This window comes from Chinchilla lanigera, unplaced genomic scaffold (assembly GCF_000276665.1).
Source record: "Chinchilla lanigera isolate Chin_1 unplaced genomic scaffold, ChiLan1.0 scaffold00086, whole genome shotgun sequence".
NCBI classification, from domain to species: Eukaryota; Metazoa; Chordata; class Mammalia; order Rodentia; family Chinchillidae; genus Chinchilla; species Chinchilla lanigera.
The window spans coordinates 5972788-5997578 of record NW_004955487.1 but is presented as its reverse complement, the minus strand read 5'-3'; the positions used below and the strand labels follow the sequence as shown (position 1 = coordinate 5997578).

Sequence of the window (24791 nt, the reverse complement as noted above, 5' to 3'; positions counted from 1 at the left end):
AACCCAACTGCATAGAGTAGCAAACAAAGCCAAAGCTCCGCCAATCAGAATCCACCAACTGGAGACTTCCACTTTGACCAATCAAATGTCTCCATTGTGCTGCTTTTGCGAACAGCTTGTAAAAGTTTTGCCTCCTCCCCTCAGATGATGCCCTGAACAGCCCACAGCCTGGTCCCTATTTGTGGATGGCTGAAGGCTTGCAGGATTGGGTCCTAGTTTACCCCTTAACACTCTGAGCCTCCACTTAAGAAGCACGTAGCGGTGGCAGACCTTGGCCCGACACTTGATGAAGGTGGCTGTTTCATAGAGTAACGGCCTGATGTTCAGACACAGAAGCTGGATGCGGTGGCACACACCTGCAATCCCAGCACTGGGGAGGCTGAGGCAGGAAGATCACCATACGTTCAAGGCTACCTGGGTCACATGGTGACTTGAAGGCCATCCTGGACTACAAAGCAAGACCTTGTCTCAAGAAACTGATACATAGACTAGATTTGATCCCAGGCCCTTGGCAGTCTCTAAGTCTTTCTGGGTTGAATCTAAAGCATGAGGAATAATACTTACAGGGTAGAGATTAGAAAGTTAACTCAAAGACAAAGGCAACAGAGAGGCCCCCACACGCACCTGGCTCCCCCAATAACCTCAGCTGCTGTGGGTATCATAAAACTTATCATAAAACCGTTCCCACCAGCAGGCTGTGTTGGTGGCCCCAGGACAGCCAGGTGCCACGAAGAGAACAGGGAGCCGCCGGCCAGGCCTGGGCCCTGTGCACACTGCAGAGCCAGCCTGGGGCGCCCACCACCTCTGCCAGGGGTGGAGAAGACATTATCTGGGGCTCTGGTTCCGATATCGACAAGGTCTGTCTGGACTCAGTTACTCTGAGTGACTGGCCAAATAGCGTATGTGGGAAATCAAGGAAGTGGCTACCCTATAAGCAAGAATCACAGTGCGGCCAGGTATGGTGGCACACCTGAAACCCCAGCACACGGGAGGCTGAGGCAGGAGGATCACCAAGTGCTTGAGGCCAGCCTCGGCTATGTAGTGAGTTCCAAGCCAGCCTGAACTACAAAGCGAGACCCTGTCTCAAACAACAGCAATAATAAAACAACTGAGAAAAAAATAGACAAAAAACAGAACTCATCATGAGGGTGAGATGAAGCCATGTGTAGCTCAGATGATGAGGAGAATTGAAGTCATCTTTGCCACCCAAGTTTGGAGAGAGTGGGAGGAAGCAGAATATTTTTATTCCTGTAACCTAAAAGCACTGTTATAAACAGAGCAGTGGGCAGATTCCAAGCAGCTGCCTTATTTCACAGCTGAGGAAACCGCAGCGCAGAGAAGTCAAGAGCCTGGCAAAGACACATAGAGCCTGTGACCAGCTGAGGCCTCAGCCGGCCCAGGAACCCCAGTGAAGGCAGGGAGGCCAGGGTGTGGTCAGCAGCTCCCCAGTCTCACCAAGCCTGGCTGCAGGCACAGTCCAAGCTGACACACCAGCACCTGCTATTTTTTGCTTTGGAAGCAGTGGAAAGAGATGAGGCACTTGGGAGGCTGAGGCAGGAGGATCACAAGTTTGAGGCCAACATAGTGAGCTCAAGGCTAGCAGAGAGAAAGAGAGAGACAGAGTGGAAGAATCAAAAGTAACAAGAAAAGTGGAGAGGAAATTGGTTTACCAAGCCTGCCACAAGCTAACCACAAGGCGTGGCTTAAGAACAGACACAGATTTTCTGCCATTCTAGGCCTCCATGTGAAGCTTGGCAAGGTGGTTCTCTGAGGGCTGCAGGAAGCAAAGGAGGCCCCACCTTCTGCTGCTGAGGCGGGGGTCCCAATCCCAGCTTTTATTAGGCCTCCTCAGTAGGGCCGTGTGACTCCTGGGTGACCTCATCTCCAATGACAGTCGCTGCAGCCGTGTGTCCAAATAAGGTCACAGTCGGAGGTGCTAGAGTCCAGCTGCAGCAGGCGACCGGAAGGGCAGGGTCACACGCAGCCCTTCACAGACCCCCTGCTCTGCAACTCCGTGCAAGCAACAGGCAGACCCAGAGGCTGTGCGCCCAGATGGTGACCATGCACATGAGAGACACGGCACAGCACTGGGGAGCAATGGCAAAAGAATGGTCTGGTTAGTGAATGACCCGTCTAGGCGTTGTCTCCTCACTCGGCTCTCATTAGGAAACGTGACACAGAATTGTGCATGAACACTGGGGGTGGTGGTGCACACCTGTGATCCCAGCACTCAGGAAGCTGAGGCAGAAGGATCGCTGTGAGTTCAAAGCCAGCCTGGGCTCTACAGTGAGTTCAAGACCAACCTGAACTACAAACCGAGACCCTGTCTCAAAAAAATAAAAACAAAAAAAAAAGAGTTATCTTATCTGGTCAGTAAATTTTCAGAAGCACTGGATCGCAATGCTATAAACATGCCGCCTGAGACCGAGGTCCAGGGCTTTGAAGAGAGACAGCGGGGTTGGTGCACACAGCCCCCCAGTCTTCTCTTTGGCACACAGCATCAACTGCTGTCACCTAAATACGACCCAGTGTCCCTCAGGTTTTGAAGGGACAACTTTCTGTACGGGAGCCCTGTGGAAACAGCTGCACTGGAAAACCCAAGAGACACTGATGGGGGCTTTGCACACATGGCAGAGCGGGGACACCTCTCTCCCGCCACCAGCTGGCCAGGCCTCGGGGCCTGTGGGGGTGCACGCAGCCCGGGCGGCACGCTGCCTGCTCACCTGCATTCCTTGGGACACAGGTTCTGTCCCCAAGGCTGCAGGAGGTGACTTGTGCACTGTGGCCTACCTGGCCCAGAAACTCATGATGAAGTCAGAACCCTGTCGGCTCCAGGCAGCCTCACATGGAGAAGGAAATAATCCAGCGTTTCCCAGCCTCATTACATTCTCTCTCTTCTTAGGATGTTATTAAAATCCTGAGGAACTGCTCTATGGGACTGAAGAAAGTCTTCTTAGCTGCAGAAGACAGACACAGAAAATTGCCCCAAGGTCATGTTCACATACATATTTTTATTTTTGGGCTTTTGAGATAGGGTCTCATTATGTAGTTCAGGCTGGCCTAGAACTCATTGTGTAGCCCAGGCTGCCCTCGAATTCATGGCAGTCCTCCTGCCTCAGCCTCCCAAGTGCTGGGATCACAGGCATGTACCACCGTGCCAGCTCCCTGCCCACTGATTCCAGTGTGCCCCTTTGCAGTGTGCATGCTGTGAAGCTCCCTCATATCCCGATTACGGCGTGACCCTGAGCTGCTGTGACTGCCAGGTATCAGAGCAGGACAGACGGAGGGAGGTGGCTCTTTTGCAAAAGGGAAGCGGACCAACAGAGCGAAGGAGGGAGGGCTGGAGGGGAGAGGACACAGACAGAATGCAGATGTGTCCTGCACCTGCACCAGCTCCCCGCAAGGAACGCGACTTGATGTACCAAGACACGTGCTAGTAAAATAAAAAAACAAGCATACGGGGAGCTGCAGGGTCCCTCCCAGCACCCCGCTGTGGCCGGGCCACGTGAGCTTGCGGAACGTGTAGGCCGGCTGGGGTTGCGCATGTCCTGTGAGACCTGTGCACTTGCTGGCAGGGAGGCGTCCTGTGGCTCTTTCTATTCCCACGGCCTCACTGGGCACAGGAGGGGCAGGGGGCCCACAGCAGGCCCAGCTGCGTGCTGAGGCCTGGCCTTTCCTCTCTGAGCTCCACCACGAGGCAGAGGCGGGAGGCACTGTGGCGGGAAGGAGCAGGTGAGGAGAGCTGCTGGAGGACGGTGCTCCTCATGAGTCACACCTGTGAAGGTCGGACTAGACCCAGCCCCTTCGGGCATCTCCTCCTTCTGCCTGCCCCAAATCAGCGTGGTGCGTGGCTTACCGGCCCTTGACAGAGGCTCAGGCTGATTCTGAAACCTGTCCTCGTCCCTCAGGCCCATGAGATCCCCTCATCAGAGGGCCAAGAGGAGCAACTCTCTCAGAAGGGGCCAGGCTGCACCGGGGCTGGGGTCATCTGTCACAGCGGTGGGCACCCTCACACCCAGCTACACGTGCTGTGGGGGCCGGGGATGTAGCTCAGTGGCACAAGCACCTGCTTGGCAAATAAAGGTCCTGAGTTCGATTGGCATCAAAAGAAAGAAAGCAAAATAGAAAGAAGTGCTGTGATATGTGAGCAAACAGTGAACTGCAGAATGAGACCCTATCTCAAAAAGCAAACAGTGCATGTTTGATGTTCTAAAATTTATTATAGCAAAAGACATATTGCCATGAATCTCCCTTAAAATCCTCCCCCTGCTTCCAACACAGTCTTCCCATTGTCCTTGCAACTTTCTGCAGCAGCTCTGGAGTCCTCTTCCCTCAGTGTCTTCCCAAGTGTGATCACAAATACAGTGGATGCTGCTGCTGAGCACCGTCCAACAGAAAGGCAGCTCGCAAAAACACAATGCTGTGTCCTCACCCACCTCAGTCACTGGATCTGGCACCATGTGACTCCTGGCTCTTCCCCAAAGTCACAATGACTATGAAAGGGAGGTGTTTTAAATCCATTCAGGACCTCGAGGCAGCCAGGACAGCGCAGCTAAAGACTCTCAGGAAAGAGGACTCCAGAGCTGCTGCAGAAAGTGGCAAAGGCAACGGGATGAGCGTGCTCAAACCAGATGGAGGATTTTGAGGGGATTCATGGAAATGTGTCTTTCACTGGAATAAATTTTGTTTAATTTAAATATTCACCATTTTTTTTTATCACACCTCATATTTCAGACGCCAAGAAGCTTGAAATATTCCTTCCTCCCAGGGAAGAAGACAGCTTACAGCCTGGTTTATTTTTGCAAAAAGGAGAGTGACAGTCATAGACATTGCTGAGAGTTCAGGGGTCTTGGCAAGAGAAACAGCTACAGTTTATCACCATGCTCAGACGTTCTGGCAGAGTTCGAGTCTTTGATGGAGTCTATTTAACAGGTAAAATAATAATAAAAACAAAGGCGATCGGGAGCATGACACATCAAAAGCTCCACCTTTGAGATGACGCCGGAGCTGGCGGAAGGATTTTCTGGGTGTCTTTGAACACAAAGCACAATTAGATAGGTCATAAATGCTTATAGCCTAGCAGAAGAGGTGGGGAACAGACCATTCCCTGAAGAAGCGGATGGCTTGGATCCTAATCAGAAAAAGAATTTGACATTCAAGGGGCTGATGTTTCATACCTTACCAAATGTTCTCATTTCCTTAAAGTATTTTTCCTAATAATTCTAAGTGTGAGCCAGGTGTGGTATTGCGTGCCTGTGCTCCCAGCACTCTGGGAGGCTGAGGCAGGAGGATTAAAAGTTCAAGCCTAGCAATTTTGCAGTTTAGCGAGACCCTGTCTCAAAGTAAAAATGGGGTAGGGATGCAGCTCAGTGTGAAGTCCCCAGTACCGCACCAAAAAAAACCTTTTTAAAAAAATCCTACAAGTAGTCAGCAATCAATGAATTGCTGCTTCCCCCAAAGGAGGAAAAGAAGGCAGCCTTGGGGCATGAAGGAAATTTCCAAGTGAGGCTGAAAGCTTAGGGCTCCCCAGGATGAGCTGCTCCTGCTGGGAATCGAGGGTCTCAGCAACCCGACCAAATTCCTAAAGATTTGGGAGGATTGAGACAGGGCCCCATTGTTAGTTTAGACTGGCCTCGAACTCACTCTGTAGCCCAGGCTGGCCTCAAAATTGCAGCACTCCTCCTGCCTCAGCCTCCCGAGTGCTGGGACTATAGGTGTGCACTACCATGCCCAGCTCCTAAAAAAATTTTTAAAAACACATTCTTTAAAAGTAAATAACCTGCAGTGTCCAGCCAGCTATAGTTGGAACTAAAAAAAGAAAAAAAAGCACAACTTAGCTGCTTGTGTCTGAGTGGCCCAGCTGCTGAGAGCGCTGTGTCTCTGGAGCTCTGGGACACAGCAGGCAGGGGTGGCAGGGAGACATCCTGGGCAGGCAAGGCGGGGACTCCGAGGCTGGTGGTGGCTGGGAAGGCTGTGTTTGACCTGGGACCCAGCTTTGATCTCTCACTCCTTCCTTCACAAATCACAACCACTCTCCCGAGCCAGGCAGCAGTGCGGGAAGAGAGAGCCTGAGATTCAGAATACAGATGAGGCTTCCTGTCCAAAGCCAGAGGTCCCTGAGATAACATTTCCTGGGGATTTATGGTTCCCTGTTCTCAAATTCTGCGCTATTTTTTAAATGAGAGCTTTATGGAGATGGAATGTACACAGCATAGATGCTTCCCAGGCCTGGGGGTTGGGGGGGCACAGAGTTGAGTGACTGTCACTACTGTCTAATTCCAGGCTATTTGCCGGGGCCTCAGAGGAAGCCCATACCTGTGAGCAGACAGCCACCTCCCCCACCTGGACTGCCCCCCCACCTAGACTGTCCTCCCCACCCAGACTGTCCCCCACTGCCTGGACCGTCCCACCGCTGCCTGGACTGTCCTCCCACCAGAAACAGCTGATCCTGGAGCCAGTCCAGAGAAGGAGCGGGCTTCCTGTTCTGCATAGACGTCAGCGGCAGCTGAGGGTGAGGACTCAGGCTGAGGTCACATCCGGAGGTGATGGCCTGGATGAGGGTGTATCTCTTTTTTCCTTCCTTCCTTCCTTCCTTCCTTCCTTCCTTCCTTCCTTCCTTCCTTCCTTCCTTTCTTTCTTTCTATCTCTTTGTCCCTCTTTCTGTTTCTTCCTCTTTCCCTCTCTTTTTCTTTAGTACTAGGGATTGAAACCACCAGGGCCTTCACACGGAGCTACGTCTGCATCTCTTTTTTAAGTTCTTATTTTGAGACAGGGTATCACTAATTCTAAGTTGCCCAAACTGGACTCAAACTTGCATCCTTCTGCCTCAGCTTTGAAGATGGCCAGGATCACAGGTATGGATGTCACCACACCCGCTGGGAGCATCATTTTGAGGACAACAGCTCGTGCTTGCAGGGATTTGGGAGGGAGTGGGTGAGGATCCGGCTTCCTGAAGGGGCTAGGGCCTTTATGGAAACACCAGTGGGGATTCAGAGTCCTGATGGAGCCTCACTTCTTTCAGTCCCTAGGGTGCTGGTTTTGGGCCCCCCTTGGGTGACCTGGCAGCTCTGGACCCAGGCAGCCAGACAGGAGTTAGAGAAGAAAGAGCAACTTCTGGGTTTCCAGTCACTTGGGTTTTGAGCAGGACAGTAGGGACCTGGACTCAGCGTCTGCAGCATTTGGGTTTAAGCACCTTTCCTCAGTCGCCCCACGCAGTGCAGCGTGAAAGAGCGATGCAGAAGCGTAGGGACACTTATGGGTGGCTGGAGCTGACCTCAGGTCTTACGCAGCCAGGTCGCCCCCTGCTGCATGGTGGGGGCGGGAGGACAAAGGAGCCGGGCCTCTGCCTTCACCTGGCTGCGGACGCACAGGGCACCGGAAGCTGTTCCAAGTCGTGAGGGAGGAGCCACCACCAAGTCCCTCTGGCCATGCCCTACAGGCACGGAGGCCTCAATGGCTGCTCTGACAGCGGTTTTGATGGGGACACCCTGATTTGTCCTATCATGTGTGTGTGTGTGTGTGTGTGTGTGTGTGTGTGTGTCTGTGTGTGTGTGTGTACTGTACATGTGTGTGTTTTACTGAGCCCAGGGCCTTCACATCGAGATCCACCCCAGCCGTACTCACAGCGATCCTCTGCCTCAGCCTCCGCAGTGCTGGGATTGCAGGTGTGCACCACCACACCCAGCTGTAATAAATCTTTAAAATTTAAACATGCACCGTGCCTTTCTATCACTCCTTCTATATAGCCTTCAAGTAGCGCTTTCGTTTAGGGTCTCCAAACACCTGGGATCATTCTGGTTGCTCTCCTGGGGGGCACTGGCAGCTTCCTTCCCCGAGAGAAGCAGCGTTTGCCTCTGTTGCCATCCAGTTGCCGCCCTGGCAATGAAGTTGGGCCCTCAGGGCTTGGGTCTCCATTCTCCCCTCATGCAGAGGCCGGAGAGGCCTCCAGGGAGCCTGGGTCAAAGTCACAGAGCAGCAGGGCCGAGGGTCCTGCGTTTATGGTTTGGTGCGCCAGGCAGGGGACCAGGTGACCTAGCGCACTCAGCACTTCCTGCTGCGGTGCGAGCCTGGCCCAAGGTGCATCATCTCTCAACAAGAGCTCTGAGAGCCGCTGTGCATGGTGGTGCACGCCTGTAATCCCAGCACTCGGGAGGCTGAGGCAGGAGGATTGTTTCGAGTTCAAGACCAGCCTGTGCTACAAAGTGTGCTTAAGGCCAGCCTGCATAGCCAGACCCTGTCTCAAAAAGGCAAAAAAATAAAAAATAAATAAATAAATAAAGAGCTCTGAGGGCTCCTCGGGCAGCCCAGAGACTTCGTGCACTCCCCACCACCCCAGGCAAATCCTCAGGATGCAGAGATCCTCCCCACATGCCCCCTGCTTGAAAGGAGCCCCAAGTGCCTTCCTCACACAGTGCCAGGTGCCTTGCTGTGGCCGTGCATTTGCTCGGGGGTTGCCCTTTTCCGTGTCCGCCCCTCCACCTAGACTGGGCGAGGGGGCCTGGGACCCTGAGCACGGCCCCCCAACCCCGCTGTCTTCCCAGCACTGGAAACGCTTCTGAGAAAATACTTGTCAAACAAGCAGCAGGGCTAAATGCAGAATTAAGGATTTACACACAGCTTACCTGATTTTTAAAATTCTTTCTCCTGGGCTGGGGATTTAGCTCAGCAGCACAAGTGCCTGCCTGGCAAGTGCAAGGTCCCAAGTTCAATTCCTAGTACCAAAAAATTAAAATTAAAACAAAATTCTCTCTCCTTCATTCATTCATTTATTTGGGCTTTTGTTGGTTTTTGAGGCAAAGTCTCACTATGTAGCTCAGGCTGCTCTTGAACTCACTATGTAGCCCAACCTGGCCTCCAACTCATGGTGATCCTCCTGCCTCAGTCTCCCATGTGCTGGGATTATAGGCGTGCACCACCACACTTAAAATCTCTTTTGCTGTTGTTTTTGCTCTTCTTTTGATGTGAAAAATGATACTTAGAGTGAGATTTTTCAGTAAGCCACAAATGTCCTTCTGATCTTGCTCATTTTGAGAACAGTGTTCACCGAGATGTAAAGCTGAGACTCTCAACAAGCCCAGGTCCCTGAGATCACTTCCCATCCTGGAACGGAGTGCACACAGTCCATGGAGCACAGCAGGTGCCCCAAGGGCCCCAGGACTGCCATAGCACAGCTGCACTTGCCCTGAGCCACGGGACTGACTTGGGCAGCCTATGGCTGCTTCAGCCCTAGCGGAGAAGCAAGGCTGGCCTGTGGAAGCTCCCAGCTTGGGTGGATGGAGTCCTTCTCAAGCCTTGGGTGGATCCGACCCCAGCCCCCGCCAGGACCAGAGACCATCAGCAAGCTGCTACTTAGCGGCCACATGCACACACACTTACACACTCACACACAGCCAGTGTCGCACCACTGCCCCTCACTGCACACTCCTCCACCCTAGACACCAACACAGCACCCCCTCCTTGAGCCCTGGCACCTCTGATGCCTTCCCCTGCCACGGGCCGCCAACCAACCCAGCAGCATGGAATGGAGCCACTTCTGCCTGGACATGCGCATCTGTGACCCAGACTGTGAGCCCCCGACATGGGACTCGGGCTGAGCCCAAATCCTTGTTATTCTCCAATACTGTGGATTGCAGGATGGCCTTGGCTGTAGTAGATGCCACACAGATAAGGATCAGGTCTTAGGTGCTCTTAAAGACACACAAGATATAGAGGTAACCAGGAGAACCGACGTGATGCCACGTGCTTGTAATTCCAGCCCTCAAGAGGCTGAGGCAGGAGGATTGCCATGAGTTTGAGGCCAGCCTGGATGGACTACATAGCAAGACTTTGTCTAAAAAAAAAAGCCTAAATACAGAACCTCAAGTAGAAGCAACCAGGAAGGAAAGTAGGCACTGAAACTAACTGAGCCCAGGACCCCAACTCTATGAGTCCCAGTGCCCTGCAGGAGGACAGGACAATCTGCACCTAGAGGGCAGAGTCACGGTCAGCGGGGGGAAGGCTGTAGCACATGACCAAGGCTGGGTGAGGGGCCACGAGACTCCAGCCAGGGGACAGGATTCTGTGCAGTGGGTTATGTGGGCAAAAGTACGTGTTGCTGGGCACGGTGGCACATGCCTGTGACCCCAGTGCTGGGAGGGGGATTGCGGTCTCAAACGCCCCTGCAAAAAAAGAATTGGTGGGAGAGAAGAAGGCTGAGGCAGGAGGATTGCGGTCTCAAACCTCCTGCAAAAAGAGAACTGGTAGGAGAGAGCCTGGGCAGGCGGAAGTGTGTTCTGCCTGTGTGGACACAGCGCCAAGACTGCCAGCTCTGAATAGGACGTGCCCCTGACCTCCACGGCCTCTGGAGCCCACCGGTGTGAAGAGAGAGTTCAACTTCCTGTCTCCTTAGCCAGGCCGTGCCTCTGTCCCCCTGCATCACTGCCATTCCAGGCTCCAGGCCCTCGGCCAGCTCACAAGATTCCCCTGTGGCCTGGGCTCAGACTTCCGCCAAGGGGTGCTCAGAGCCAGGGCGTCCAGGGCCCACCAGGATGCAGGCTGCAGAACGGCCTCTCCCTGCCAGCCGTGACCTCAGTCTCTGCTGGGAGTGGCCATGGGGAACAAGGGGACATCAGAGCGGACCCTGGCCAGCCACTCAGACACAGAACCCATTCAGCCTAGGGGTGGGGTGCAGGAGCTGCCTGGCTGCTTCTCGTGAGGGGTGACCTCTTAAATGAGCAGAGCATTTTGTTTTTCAAATCAGATATACAAATAAACTGATACGAATTTTTCGAAGAGTCTACAGTGAGGATCTGGAGTCCTGGGAGCGAAGCCTTGGGTTTGGGAGCTCCAGCCCAGTGGAGGACATGGATTTGAAATGGCCAGGAGGAAGGGAGGGGCCAAATTTCATGCCTATTGTAGTTTTTCAGTGAAGTCCAGTTTCCTCCTGGCTTTGTATACACAAGCAAAGGACAGTTGTTAGCACGCTGATTGCAGATAACCTATGTCCTTACAGCAGATGAAGCTTATCTTAGTGGGCACTAATAAATGACTGCAGTTTCAAAATATAGCACCCCCCCCCCAATAATGAGGCAAAGGGCAGATAAGACTTCACTGAGCAGTTACTAGAGAGCAGGCCCTCAGCACACAGAAATACTGCAGGGGCTGGAATGTGGCTCTTCCTGAGCAAATGCTTAGCATTCAGGAGACCACAGGTCTGAGCCACATCAAAAAGGGAGGTGAAAGAGAAGAGACAGAAGAGAGAAGCTGGGGTGAAGGGAAAAAAAGAAGAAGCTGGAGGTGGTTGTATCCACCTGTAATCCTCACTCTGGGAGGCTGAGGCAGGAGGATCACAAGTTCAAGCCCAGCCTGGGCAAGTTAGCTATTTAATACAATCCTATCTCAAAATATAAAATAAATAATAATAGTAAATTTAAAAGGCTGGGACCATAACTCAGTGCAAAGTCCCTGGGTTCAATCCATATACATTGCTGGCCCTATTTACCCAAAAATCCTATTCTTGAAGGTCTGAGGCAAAGAAATAAGATCATCAGTACAACACAGGGTGTGTGTGTGTGTGTGTGTGTGTGTGTGTGAGTGTGAGATATAGTATTGCTCACAGTGGCAAAAGCTAGAAATAGTGAATATTGATAAACATGGGAACTGGCAAAAATATGTTATTTTTCAAATCACAAAACATTATGCATAGTCAGGCATGGTGGGCATGCCTGTAATCTCAGCACTTGGGAGGCTGAGGCAGGAGGATTGCCATGAGTTGAAGGCCATCCTGGGCTACAAATAGACCCTGTCTCAAAACAAAGCAAAGCAACAACAAAAAAGAAATTTTGCAGCCATTGAACTCAGAGTTTTTGCAGGTGATTGGGATGAAATTCCAAAAAGTATGGTTGAGTAAGAAACAGTAGATGTATAAAATTGTATATAGTATGATTCTCTTTTTTAAATGACCTAAAGATCTTTCAGATGATTATACACATTCACTAAAGAGTGTGTATTTATATAACTTCATGATTGTATTATTCATGGAGAAAATATGCATAGTACATGCTAAGTTGTCAGCCCTTTTCTGTGGGATGGGTGAATAGCTCTCAGCTGGCAGTGAACCATGCTGTAAGAGGGCAGACTAGAGGAGAGGCAACAAAACAAAGACAAAGGGCCAGGTGTGGTGTCACACACTTGTAATCCCAGCTACTCAGGAGGCTGAGGCAGGAGGATCACAAATTCAAGGCTAACCTGGGCAACTCAGTGAGATTCTGTCTCAAAATACAAAAATAATGAAGGCTGGGAATGCTCCTCAATAGCAGAGTACTCCTGGTTTCAATCCCCAACACCACAGAAAACAAATATCAAGCCCAGTGTGGTGGCACATACCTGTTATCTCAGCACTAGGAAGGCTGAGGCAGGAGGATCATTGTGAGTTCAAGGCCAGCTTGGGCAACATAGCGAGATCCTGTCTAAAAAAAAAAAAAAAGAGGAAGAAAGAAGGAAAGAGAGAGAGGGAAAACAGCCCTATGATGTTTCTCAGTGACTGTGTGCCCGCTGCTTGTGTCTTGCAAAGTCCACCAATGTCAGCCTGCTGCCGAGGCCACAGGAAGCTCTCCTACCCCTCCCCAGGAAGTGGATGTTTCCATGGTTACTCATTCTGGAAACTGGAAGATCCAGGCAGAAAATAAGGCTGGTTTTAGGGCAGGGGGAGGAGGGGGCCTTGAAGAGCTCCAAGTGGTCCCTGTGCGGGAAACCACTGGCGCAGCCAGCTCAGGAACCGTGACAGTGACAGGGCGCCCCACAGCTTCCCTTTCCGGACAGCTGTGGAGAAACAAGCCCTGACCTTTGCACAGGAGAAGGTGTGTCCCAGCCTGAGGTCAGAGTGCTCAGAGGCCTCACAGATCCTGGCAGGGCCACACCATGTCCCCCCCCCCCCCCGCCCCGTGCCTTTCCATACACAGCCATCTGCTCCTGCGATGGAAGGGGCTGAACTGCAGTTGTCACAGTCGCAGCCCAGTTACTGCAAGAGGTTTCTTTACAAAGTGATGCAGGCTGGAGGGGCCTCCTTTTCCTCTTGAGAAGACATGGAGGTGAGAGCCTACACCAGCCATCAGGGAAGTCACAGAGTGGGTCCTGAAGTTGTTCAGGCGACTGCAGAAGAGACCTGGTACTTCCAGCGGCTCTAGAAGTCACTGCTCTGAGAAGACATCAGCTCATGCTGTGGTAACTTCCATGGGGACAGGCAGGCAGGAATAGCCTATGTGGGGAGGGTCAGCATCAAATGCCACGTTCATGGTCCACAGGAGGAGAGAGCAAGGATGCAAGTGCTGATGTGCAGAGTTCGTCTTTAGGTACATCTGGAGAAGGGATTCTTGGAGAGGGGTTCTTTCCCATCACTGGAATAAAATACCCCAGACCTGCAACTAACAGGAAGAGAGGTTCATGTGACTCACGTTCTCAGGGGGTTCAGTCCGTGAGGAGCTGGCTTGGAGGTAGAAACATCCAGGCGGAGGGGTCTGGTGGAGGGGAGCTGCTCATATCATGATGACAGGAAGCAGAGAGAGAAGGAAGGAACTGGGGACAAGAATTCACCCTTCCAGATCATACCCCAGGGACCTACTCCAATCAGGCTCTACCTCCTCCAGCACATTCAGCCAGGGATAAACCCACTGATGAGCATAGCATCCCGTGATTCAGTTGCCTTCGGAAGCCCCAGCTCTGAACACAGACTTTTGGGGGTCATCTAGGTCTACACCATAACACTTTCAATCCAACTGCGCAGGGTTCCCAGGATTGTGATTTGAGTACTAAGGAAGGATGACGATTGTGCGCCAAGCTGGGGAGGTGGGGTGTCTGTAACGTGGCTCCAAATCTACACATGCAAAGTACAAGGCTGGTCTCCTTGCCGTGCTGCTGAAAACCCACCCACGGCCTCCGTGGGGTGAAGTCCTGAGCTCCTCACTGCAGGCGCTGGCATGGGGAGCTGCCTATATCCCACTGAGTGTAGCCCTGTGCCCCACGGTACAGCTGCAGGGAGCCTCTGCCGGCTTGTTTTTAGAAGCATGGCCCACTTCTGACACCAGGCCCCAAACACATCCTCAGAGGGTTGGCTTACAACATCCCCTGGTGGGGAAGCCTTTCTTGAACACCTTCCTCCCGGGTTTGGTTAAGACTTCTGCTCTGTGGCCCTGGGATTGGTGTTTATTATGCTTCACTGGGATGTGTCAGAGATAAGCTTGTATCCAAGCATTTGGCATTGAGTTGGCAGTTGTCATCATCCACTGAATGAATGGTGAAGGCACACGGTTTCACACAAGAGGATGTTGGTCTGTAGACTTCTTCATTCCACAGTCCATGCTTGTGCCCTCGGCTGTCACAGATGCCCGCCAAAGAGTCCTGACCCTGCATCCAGTGTGATGTCTATGACCCTCATCAACTCTGGCCATCTACATCCTATTTCCCAAATGTACATGTCTTTTCCTGTACTACATAACGGGTGCACAACCAATGCTTGATAAACTGACAAAGGGAATCGAGGCATGGTGGTGCACACCTGTAATTTCAGCATTCTGGGAGGCTGAGGCAGGAAGATCACAAGTTAGAGTCTAGCCTAGCAAACTTAGCGAGCCTGTGTTTTAAAACAAAAAATAAAAAAGGTCCAGGGATGTAGGTCAGTGTGAAGGCCCTGAGTTCAATCTCCAGTGCCGGGGGGGAAAAAAAGGATTAGTCCAATCAATGAATGAATGTGTGAATAAAGAAAGTTTGAAGTTTCACTCTTACTACCAGGCAAGTCTGCGAGGTGAATTGGAAGCATCCTGGGGTACTTCTACAGACCCTGGGAGAAAGAAAATCCTCCCAGCCTGCTGGAATTAGAAGCTTTTTTTAAAACACACAAAGAAACTGATGTCCTGATCGGAGGTCATGCAGCCAATTACATAACAGTGAAGTTGGCAGCGATGCTGAGACTGATACCAGGCATTTCCAGAGTCCTGGGTCATCAAGATCTCACGTCTATTTCTGGTACCACATAATGTACTTGTTACTTCTCAGCAAAATAATGGTTCCTTAAAACTGTACACACTTTAGAACTGAGAGAGTACTGTAAAAAGTGACATCTGAGCTGGCAATTTGTGGTTAAACCACTTGCCAGGGTTGTCCAGCTCTTAAAACTCAAGTTCTCTGGTTATGCGACCGGCAGACTTTCCAGGGTCTGATGTCTGCCTCCAGCACTGAAATGAATGGCAGTTAAATATTAATTTGTGGCTCCCTTGTGGGAAAACACTATCATTTCCTATCAGTGTCATCGTTTCCTACTTCTAAGAAATGTCTGAGAGAGTCACAGACCAGGCCTGTAGAAACTTCACACGAGAGAGCTGATAAGATCTAAAGAGGTTACAAGGAGGAACCAGACTGTCACGTCTGTGGCGTGTGCCCGTGTGTGAGACATGTCTGTGATGGTGTGTGGAATACCTGGTGCTTTAGGGCACTTGAATTGTGACTGTGGTGTATACCTGTAATTCCAGCATTGTGGAAGCCTGAGGCAGGAGGATGTTGAGTTTAAGCCCAACTCAGGCAATTTAACAACTTAATGACTTTCTGTCTCAAAATTTAAAAATAAATAAATACAGTTTTAAAAAGGGCTGGGAGTGTACCTCAGTACAAAAGGCCTGAGCTCAATCCCCAGTACCACACACACACACACACACACACACATAAGTGTGATTGTGAAAAAAAAATAAGTGAATCTTCAATGTAGTCTCTACAGAGTAGGACCTTAAGTTATACCTGCCAATTAATTAATATGTTTTATGTTAAAAATTCTCATATTGTTTTCTGATTTTAAGAGTAAAAATATCATCCAAATAACTAAATCTATTTGTGTATGTTTTCATTCAAAAGGATAGTGCAGTAGTTGGCTTTTCCATTGCTGGGACACAGTTCCCAAAGCCCACAGCCTAAAGCAAGAGAAGCTGGGTCTGGCTCATGGATTCAGGGGGTCCAGTCCATGGTCGGCTGCTCCAAGGCAGGAGCATCATGGTGGAAGGGTGTGGGGGAACAGAACTACTCAGTTCATGGTGGCCAGGAAGAAAGCAGGGAGCAGACCAGAGAGGAAAGGGACAGAGACGAAGTATAGTACCTAAAGTCATACCTCCATGATCAGCCAGATACACCCAGAAGCGTACTCCACTGACCCTGGGAGACCCCAAAACCAATCAAGTTGGCAACTAACCTTCTCCATCATGGAAGGCCAGGTACATAGCTCTCCACCATATAGCAGGGAGCAAAACAGATAAATCTTACTCTTGTGGGTTTCCTTTTGGGAGATGGGAGACATGGATTATAACTGAACCCTAAGTTATATATTGTATCAAGTAACAATTAGTTTTCAGAAAAATATAGTAAGGATGGGAGGAAGGGGACGCTGCCGTGGAAGGGGCTGCCCCTTCAATCAAGGTGTTCAGTAAGTGATATTTGAGCAGGACCTGAGGGGAGAGGCAAGTGTGTCTTGGGGGAAAACTTCACCTTGTGAACAGAGTTGTAAAACAAAATTCTCAGGCGGGCATGGCCATGCACGTCTGCCATATCAGTGCTTGGGAGGCTGAGGCAGGAGGATCACCATGAGTTTGAGGCCAGCCTAGGCTCCACGATGAGACTTTGTGTCAAAAAAACAATAAAAATTCCTCCCAAAGAGCTTAGAGGCACTCAGCTGCCTTTGAACAGAGGCTATAGAGGTGGAGTTTTCTGATAACCAGCTTGTCTGTGTATGCCAGCAGGGACCACAGTGTGGGGATGTCAAGGGCAGTTCAGAGCACTGTGGCCCAACCCTCAGTGTCTCCTTTGGTCTCCCTTGCCTCAATTCCATGTCATCTGCTCACCGTGGCGCCTGTGGCCTCTGCCTCCTCAGCTGGAGCTTTTGTACCCACGGCCTCGCCCTTGGGGTCCTTTCTGACCGAGCTCTGAGTCCTCCTTCCTTTCTGGCTTCAGCAGATGAGCTCAGTGGCAGCCAGTTTATACCTGAGCTCCAGACTACTGTCAGCCAAGTGTCCAAAGGTGTCACCCAACTCCCAGGCAAGGGAAGGCTCCCTGACGCCCCTAGGATAGGCGTGTGTTATTTTATTATATATACATTTTTAAATCTTTGCTTTTTGAGACAGGGTCTTGCTATATAATTCAGGCTGGCCTTGAACTCACTGTGTAGCCTAGGCTGGGCTCGAACTCGCAGCAATCCTCCGGTCAGCCTCTGAGCCCTGGAATTACAAGCTGCACCTCCACGCCTGGCTATTTTATGTTTGATCTTCTTTTCTCATCGAACAATGTGGGCTGTGGCAAATGCCAGGCTCTGGAGAGGGAAAAAGCAAGCAATGATTCATGTCATTTAAATTTTATGAAATCTTTGACCTGAAACCTAGGGTCCTTTAGGTGATATGATTGCTTTATGCTTTCTTTTCCCTGTCTCTGCTCCTCTCCGCCTTCCTGTCCCCTCCACACACATGCGTGCGCCCACACGCAGGCACACACGCACACGCTCACTGTCCCTCTCCAGGTTGTATTTTTGTAGCCTCCAAGCCCCACATCATCGCTGGCATCGTCAGCCGCTGCAGCTCAGTCGGGGGCAGGGAAGTTAGGGCACGGAAGAGCGGAGGGCTCCGAGGTGGCTATCCTAGGTGAGCCTTATCAGTGGCCAGAAAGTTTGGATTTTAGCCCACAGAGAAACATTTCCCACAGCATCATGTTGGGCACTGAAGTTCTGAGGGATGCGTCTTGGTTTCCAAGTAATCGCAGCCTTCTGGTGGCCTCTATTTTGGGGCCACGCTGGCTTCCATGCATCGAGGCGGCTTCTTCCCCGAAGACCCCTCCAAGCTCTGGGAGGAGACTGGAGGAGCGGACAGATGCTGCGTATCCAGGCTGGAGTGGCCACATCTGTGTCCTCAGAGCAGCTCCATGTTGAGTGTCCCTTGGGACAGTGTCTCTGGAGTACTGCATCCTTAGCCTCCCTGATTTTTAAAATTTTGGGACAGAGCCAGGCATGGTGGCACACACCTGTAATCCCAGCACTTGGAAGGCTAAGGCAGGAAGATTCCTGTGAGTTCAAGGCCAGCCTGGGCTACAAAGTGAGTTGAAGGCCAGCCTCAACTACCAGGGAGATCCTGTCTCAAAAAGACAAAAAAAAAAAAAAAAATTGAGAGACAGGGTCCTGCCACACTGCTAAATTGGCCTGGCTGGGCTCAAATTTGGGATCCTCCTGCCTCAGCCTCCAGAGTGCTGGGATCACAAGTATGCACCACCACACCTAGCTACACCAATGTTTTTGGGCTGGAGAAGAACACAAACCACAGAGCAACATTCTGGAAATATCACCAGGGAGCACACAGGTGGCCTAGAATCCAGATTTATGTTGCCAGCATGCGACCTTGAGAGGGGACAAGTCCTGTCCCCAGCAGTGGCGGTGAGGCTGGCACACGCCTAGGTGATCTCTGTCAGAGGCCTGCTTTGTTGCAGCTGGTGCTAGGTCCTTTTATCTCCGGCCAGTGCTGAGCAGCTGCTCCATTCTCCAGTGGCTGTCCCTAGAGGCCTTGCAGGGCCAGGGATCACAGGATCTGAAACCCGAGTGCAAGAGCTGTGCTGCGGCCTCCCAGGAATGCTGTCCTCACCCACAAGAGAAAGCAGTGAAACTGGAGCCGCTGGGGCTTTGCCTCTCAAGCCACCATTGATTCAACTGCTGTGCTCACCAGCTGGGGAAACTGAGTCCCGGAAAGGAAAGAACAGGTCTAACTTCATCCACCTAGCTGCATCTGTACACATTGCTTACAGTAGCTGTGCAGGAGTAGGTTTTTTCACTGTATAGTTCAGGCTTTTCTTGTTCTTGAAATCACTATGTAGCCAAGGCTGGTCTCAAAGTCACTTTGATCCTCCTGCCTCAGCCTCTCGAGTGCTGGGATGACAGGCATGCACCACCACACACAGCCACTGCATTATTCTTCTTGCAGTTAATTTTTACCTTTTTTTAAAAAAGTACTTTTGACTTACTGCCTACAACCCTCCAGAGTTTAACCTCTTGCTCAAAGCTCATTAAAAAAAAATGTTTTTTTGCTTTTGCAGTAATTTTTAAAAACCACGTTCTTTGGAGAGTCTTGCTTTCAGCTCTGCTGCAAACAGACAGAATTTACGACACAAGGAAGATAATGTAGGAATGAGGTCTCAGCCAAGTTTTGAGCGGATCCCAAAATATCCCTTACGAAATGGTTTCCTCACCCAATAAATTTTCCCCCGCCCCTGGTTTGACAAGCGATCTTTGAAGGGAGGAATCACGGGGACAGACAGCTGCCACCAGGAGCAGGAGAGAGGGCAGCAGGGACTTCTTCCCTCTGGGGTCTTAGCTTCACAGCCCGATGGCTGAAGCTTACAGATGTGTCCCCAAACTGACCTCAGCCATCCCTTGTAGTCTCCCCATCTGCAACTTGTGTTCCAGCCAGGTGTTCCTCCTTGCTCAGGGAATTGCAGCCCTGCTCCCCAGGTTGTCACCTGTCACTCTCCTCAGGTACAGTGTTGCTTGAGTTCAACCACTTGTGTTTTCTCAAACATGTCTGTTTCTCATATGCATTCATTCAGTCAATTGTTAAACGCTGAGTACTTATCAACAATGCTCTGTGTGTGTGTGTGTGTGTGTGTGTGTGTGTGTGTGTGTGTGTGTTACTGGGGATTAAACCCAGAACCTTTGTGCTGAGCTACATAGCTACATTCCCATCCATAGGCCATTTTTTAATTTTGAAACAGGGTCTCTGTAAATCGCTAACCTGACTTGGTTGGGCTCAAGCTCAAAATCCTCCTACCTCAGCCTTCCAGAATGCTGAGACTACAGTGTGTGCCACCACTCCTGGCCCAATCAGTGATTCTTGACTGCACAAGCACAACCTACACTTGCCTCCTTTAGGTGTCTACTGCAGAACTAGCCCAGGGCTCAGGTGGAATTTAGGAGGTAAACAGGGTTGGGGAGCTAATGGGGAGGAGCAGGCGAGGACTGCAGAGACAGCAAGGGCGGAGGGGAACAGCAAAGCCCAGAGGCAGGACTGGGCCTGCTTCTCCTCCACAGCGCAGCCTACAGCTTGGCCTGGCCTTGGGCGGCAGTGTGCGGTGGGCGAGGGGGAGGAAAGAGCTCTCCATAGGACGACTGTAAACACTGCAACGTAAGAGATTCACTCCAGACTTACATCAGGTCCACTTTTTGGGATGTCAAAAACGCCGAAAGAAGCATAAAAATATTGATCTTCCCACTTGTGCGAGGCGAGCCCTTGCTAAATATATCCTTATCCCCCCTCGAGGTCCACAGCGCAGAACAGATCAGGTCCCTGCAGCGAGAATAGTGGAGGATGAGGGGCTCCACCGGGAGGGGAAGCCAAGCCCGTTCCCCTTTGAGGAGTCTCAGGTCCGGGCTCCGCTCGAGCAAGCCCCGCTCTGCCTCTGCCCGGGTCTGGCGCATGCCACAGGAGCCCCCGCGCTGGGTTTGGAGCGGGGATTACAGAGAGCATCCCAGAGCCTCTTCTCACTGACCCAGACAAGGAGCCTGCTGCGTGTGACATCCAGGAACCCCGCCAACTGGCAGAACCTGGTCAGCTTTGGCTCTCCGGGACCCTGACGTTTCCCCGGGCCCACTCTTCTCTGACATATGACTTCCCGGAAGTACACCTCCCAGCCGTGGCTGATCTCGCTCCTGCCAGACCCCTGCTTAGCATGCCGCTGAATAATTCGCCCTGGAGGAAGACAGTATCTTTCATGTGGACATCTTAAGGAGAGTTAATGACAGCCAAGCTTCATTATTTCTGTTTTGTGTATGAAGAAAGTGACTCACAGAGGGGCTAGTGATTTTCTTTCACCCATAGAATCATTATGAGAAGTATGAATGAAACTTAGGATGAAACTATTTCATTAACCTTTAAACCCTGTACGTTCCCTTTACATTAATATAGGTTACAAAAATAATGACACCTTTGCGCAGAGAGGCTACTCCTTTACTCTCTTACTACATGTGACTTATATGAGCCAAAGCATCGACTACAACAAGGCCAGCTTGAGTTGCTCCCGTGTGATGCAAGATGGGAACAGGTGCTGTTTTATTAGTGATCCCTGGACCAGTCACAGTCTGTGTTTTCATCCACCCATCCATTCCTGCATCCAGTTCATTAGTTCATTCCATCAACACCCAGCCAAGTCCCTGTTACACCATCTGTAAAACAGACGTAGCAATGTTACCATTGGCAAAGGCTGTTCCAAGAATTAAGATAATTTTTTTTTTGAAGCAGACACTTTTATTAACTGACCAAATCATAAAAACACCACAGTAGATAGATACCTTAGTTCATTCTTCTAATAAGCCTATTGATCTGGTCTTCCCTATTGCCAGCATCGCCACCTTCCACAAAATGGGTGGTCTTTTTCTTCATCCCACCATGCGGAGACGACAATTTGAAGGGCCACAGGAAGTTATTTGCTTCTTTGAAGCGTTTTCCAACAGTATAGATCTCATGGATCAGATCCTCCATGCAGATGATGCCATATTTACCAAGAGATCGAGCGATCAGTGAGTTATCTGTCAAGGCAATTCGCTTCTTATTGATTTTGCCATAGTCACACTTGTATATTAGTTCATTTACTGACCTCAGGTTTGGGTACCCCCATGCAATATACGGTTCCACAATTCTCAGCATGTTAACGGAAGCCTTGTAGAGCTTAACGAAGGTACCACTGAAGATTTGGCAAAGGTGAAGAAGCTGCAACACCTTGTGAACCTTTGGGCTCACACCACTGATGCCCCTGATCCGGATGACAAATGCCAATTTGGATTCTGCGGGTACACAGAAGTTGCCAGCTTTTCTTGCCATCCTCGCCATCTGAGTCTCAGTCCAGTACATCTGTCTGTACTCCTTGTGGTCGTACCTGGCTTTTTCACAGATGAGCTTCCTCCGGGCCTTTCGAAGCATCTTTTGGGCAAACTTCTTTCTCAGGTGCTTTGCCTTCAGCTCTGTGAAATGTCTTCACTTATTCCTAAGGGTTTCTGGCACAGCAGGAACCTTCTTTTTCTTCTCCTCAACACCCTCCATGGTTCCAGGGGGAAAAGAGCAAATTAAGATAATTTCTATAATGCATGCTGCCCAGCACTAGTCAGCCTTCAGAGAATAATTAGTATTAAGCAACTGTAAAGAGCCATGTTGAAAGACCACAAAAGAAAAAAAAAGAAAAGAAAGTCCTTTTACAGCTCTGTCTGTAGATGGAGAGGGTAAAGGCGCACCTAAGGGTGAATGAATAGCTGGGAAGAGGCCCATCTCTTAAATTAAAAGCCAGATCTGAGGACTTGAGCCTCAGGTACACAAAAGAGGGATCCTTGGACCTGCAGTATGGACAATGAAGTGTTGTAGGGTAAGGAACATATCGCTAGGTAGGGGAGGTTAGAATGAAACTAAGTGCCTTAGAATCACTAAGTGCCTTAGAAACCACTTAGAAACTCAGAATCACAAAGAAGAGACACAGACACAACTTTTTTGGTGCTTGGGACTAAACCCAGGGCCTTTGCACTGAGTTACATCCCCAGCCCTTGTTTATTTATTTATTTAGAGACAGGTCTCACTATGTGGTTCAGGCTGGACTTGAACTCACTTTGTAGCCCAGGTGGGCCTTGAACTCTTGCCAATCCTGCCTCAGCCTCCCGAGTGCTGGGATTGCAAATGTATGCCACCATGCCCAGCTACCAGCTCTTTTTAAATTTTTGATTGAGACAGGGTCTCACTAAATTGCCCAGGCTGGGCTCCAGTTTGCATCCTGCCTGCCTCAGGTTCCCAGAATGATAGGATTACAGACGCATGCTACCATGCTTGACTTAATTTTTCAGGTTATAGTCTGTATATTTCTGTTTTGCTTGACCTTTTACAAAATACATTTTTTTTTTTTTTTTTTGTCTTTTTGAGACAGGGTCTTGCTATGTAGTTCAGGCTGGCCTGGAGCTCACTTTGTAACCCAGGCTGGCCTCGAATTCACAATCCTCCTGCCTTAGCCTCCACGAGTGCTGGGATTACAGGCGTGTGCCACCATGCCCAGCTTTATTCTTTTTCTTTTTTCCCTTTGGTTTCTTCCTGGTACCGGGAATCGAACTCATGACCTCGCACTTGCCAGGCAGGCGCTGTGCCACTGAGCTAAATCCCCAGCTCCCCAGCCCCAGCTTTATTCTTTTTGTAAGACAAGAATTGTCATACTGGAAAAAAAAGAGCAAATAAGAAAAGGTGCTTTGACTCTTATCAACAGACTAGTCCTTTCTTCTTGTAGGTAGATTGGAGTAAATCGGTAAAAATCTTCTAATCTATAGAAATGGCTCTCTGTAGAAGATGCCTGGTACAGATAGCTTGGTCACTACGCTTCTTTTTAAATAGAATTCTGTGGATAGTACTTGGGAGCATAGTGTTCTGTTATCCCACCAAGCTCCATAAAAATATACAGCCCATCATTGCCAAATTAATTTGTGACCTGAGAAGCACGTGGTGTTCTTCTTGCTTTGTATACTGTCACTAAGAACAAGAATCTAAAATTGTCATGTAGCTGTTTTGTTCCAATGCATCAGTGTCGAGCTCCCTCGGTTTTCCTGGGTCTATGGGGGCCTGAAGGAGTAATTCGACCTACAGACTTATAGGCTTTACCTTCTGACCAGAAGCTGCTGTGATTATCTGAGATGGAAGGCTCTGTCACTGGGGTCTTTTCCTGCCCAACTGAGACTTGGCTTTACCCAAAAAGGAAAAACAAACTCCTGCGTTCTTACTGATGGACACGCTGCTTCACAAGCTCAGGGCTTTGGCTGATCTGGGCATTTACTTTTCATATGCCAGTGAAGATTCTTAAGGCTGTTACTGCTTACAGACATCAGGTTCTAGCTTTTATAGAGTGGCTCGTGCATCTCAGTAAAATTTCGTTTTTGAAATTTTAATATGCTGTTAAGCATTTTAAATTTGATTTCCAGTACACTTTTTCATGTACTTGGCCAAAATCTCCTGCGCTCAGCAGAGTCTGCACAACCTGCATAACAGGATTTTTCTGTTAATGTGACAGCGCTTGTCTGGATTATTCAATTGTTGGACAGTCGGGTACATTCCTAGGTTTTGGTCATTCTGAGCTTCCTGAACAGCCCTGCAGAATCCCCTTCCCTCTGCGGATCCTTTCCTTAGAAATGCACTTCCTTACATGGGTGTACTGGGTCAAAGGACTTTACGAACAGTTTATAGCCCTCGAGGCGCTGACCCCGTGGCCCCGCAGGCGAGGGGCGGGGCGGCGGAGGCGTGGGCGCAAAACAGTTTTCAGTTGCTCTCCAGGTCTGGGGAGGTTCGGCCCCAGCTGGGCGAGGCAAGAGCTTTCTGCAAACCCCCAGGGGCCGGAAGCCACTCTTACAGGCCCGGCAGCCCTACGAGAAGCTGCTGAGCCGCTCCCATTCCCGGCCCTAGTGCGGAAGCGCCTCTGCAGTCCGGCTGCAGCCCCCGCTTCGCTCCTGCGCCCCGGCTGCGGCCCGGGGACTCGCGACCGCCGGATGCGGGCGGCACCGCAGGGGGACCCGGCCGTCGGGGGGCGCGACGGGCCTCAGTGGGGACAGCGGCCCAGGAGCGCCATCCTTGTCTCCAGCCCCTCTGCCTCGGGATCTCAAACAGTGGGGGGTTTGAAGGGGAAGGGCGGCCGAGCGTACCACAGAGATGGGCGCACTAAGGCGGCGCGGCAAGACGGAATCCCGGGACAGCGGGCGGGGCCAGGTGCGCGCGCAGGCGGTGGGCGTGGCCAGCGCGCGCGCG

At 50.6% G+C, this 24791-nt stretch overlaps 1 pseudogene; it reads right to left on the bottom strand.

The window, feature by feature from the left end:
- Positions 1-21317: 21317 nt before the first annotated feature.
- On the bottom strand, positions 21318-22088 carry LOC102005715 (annotated as a pseudogene).
- Positions 22089-24791: the final 2703 nt, after the last annotated feature.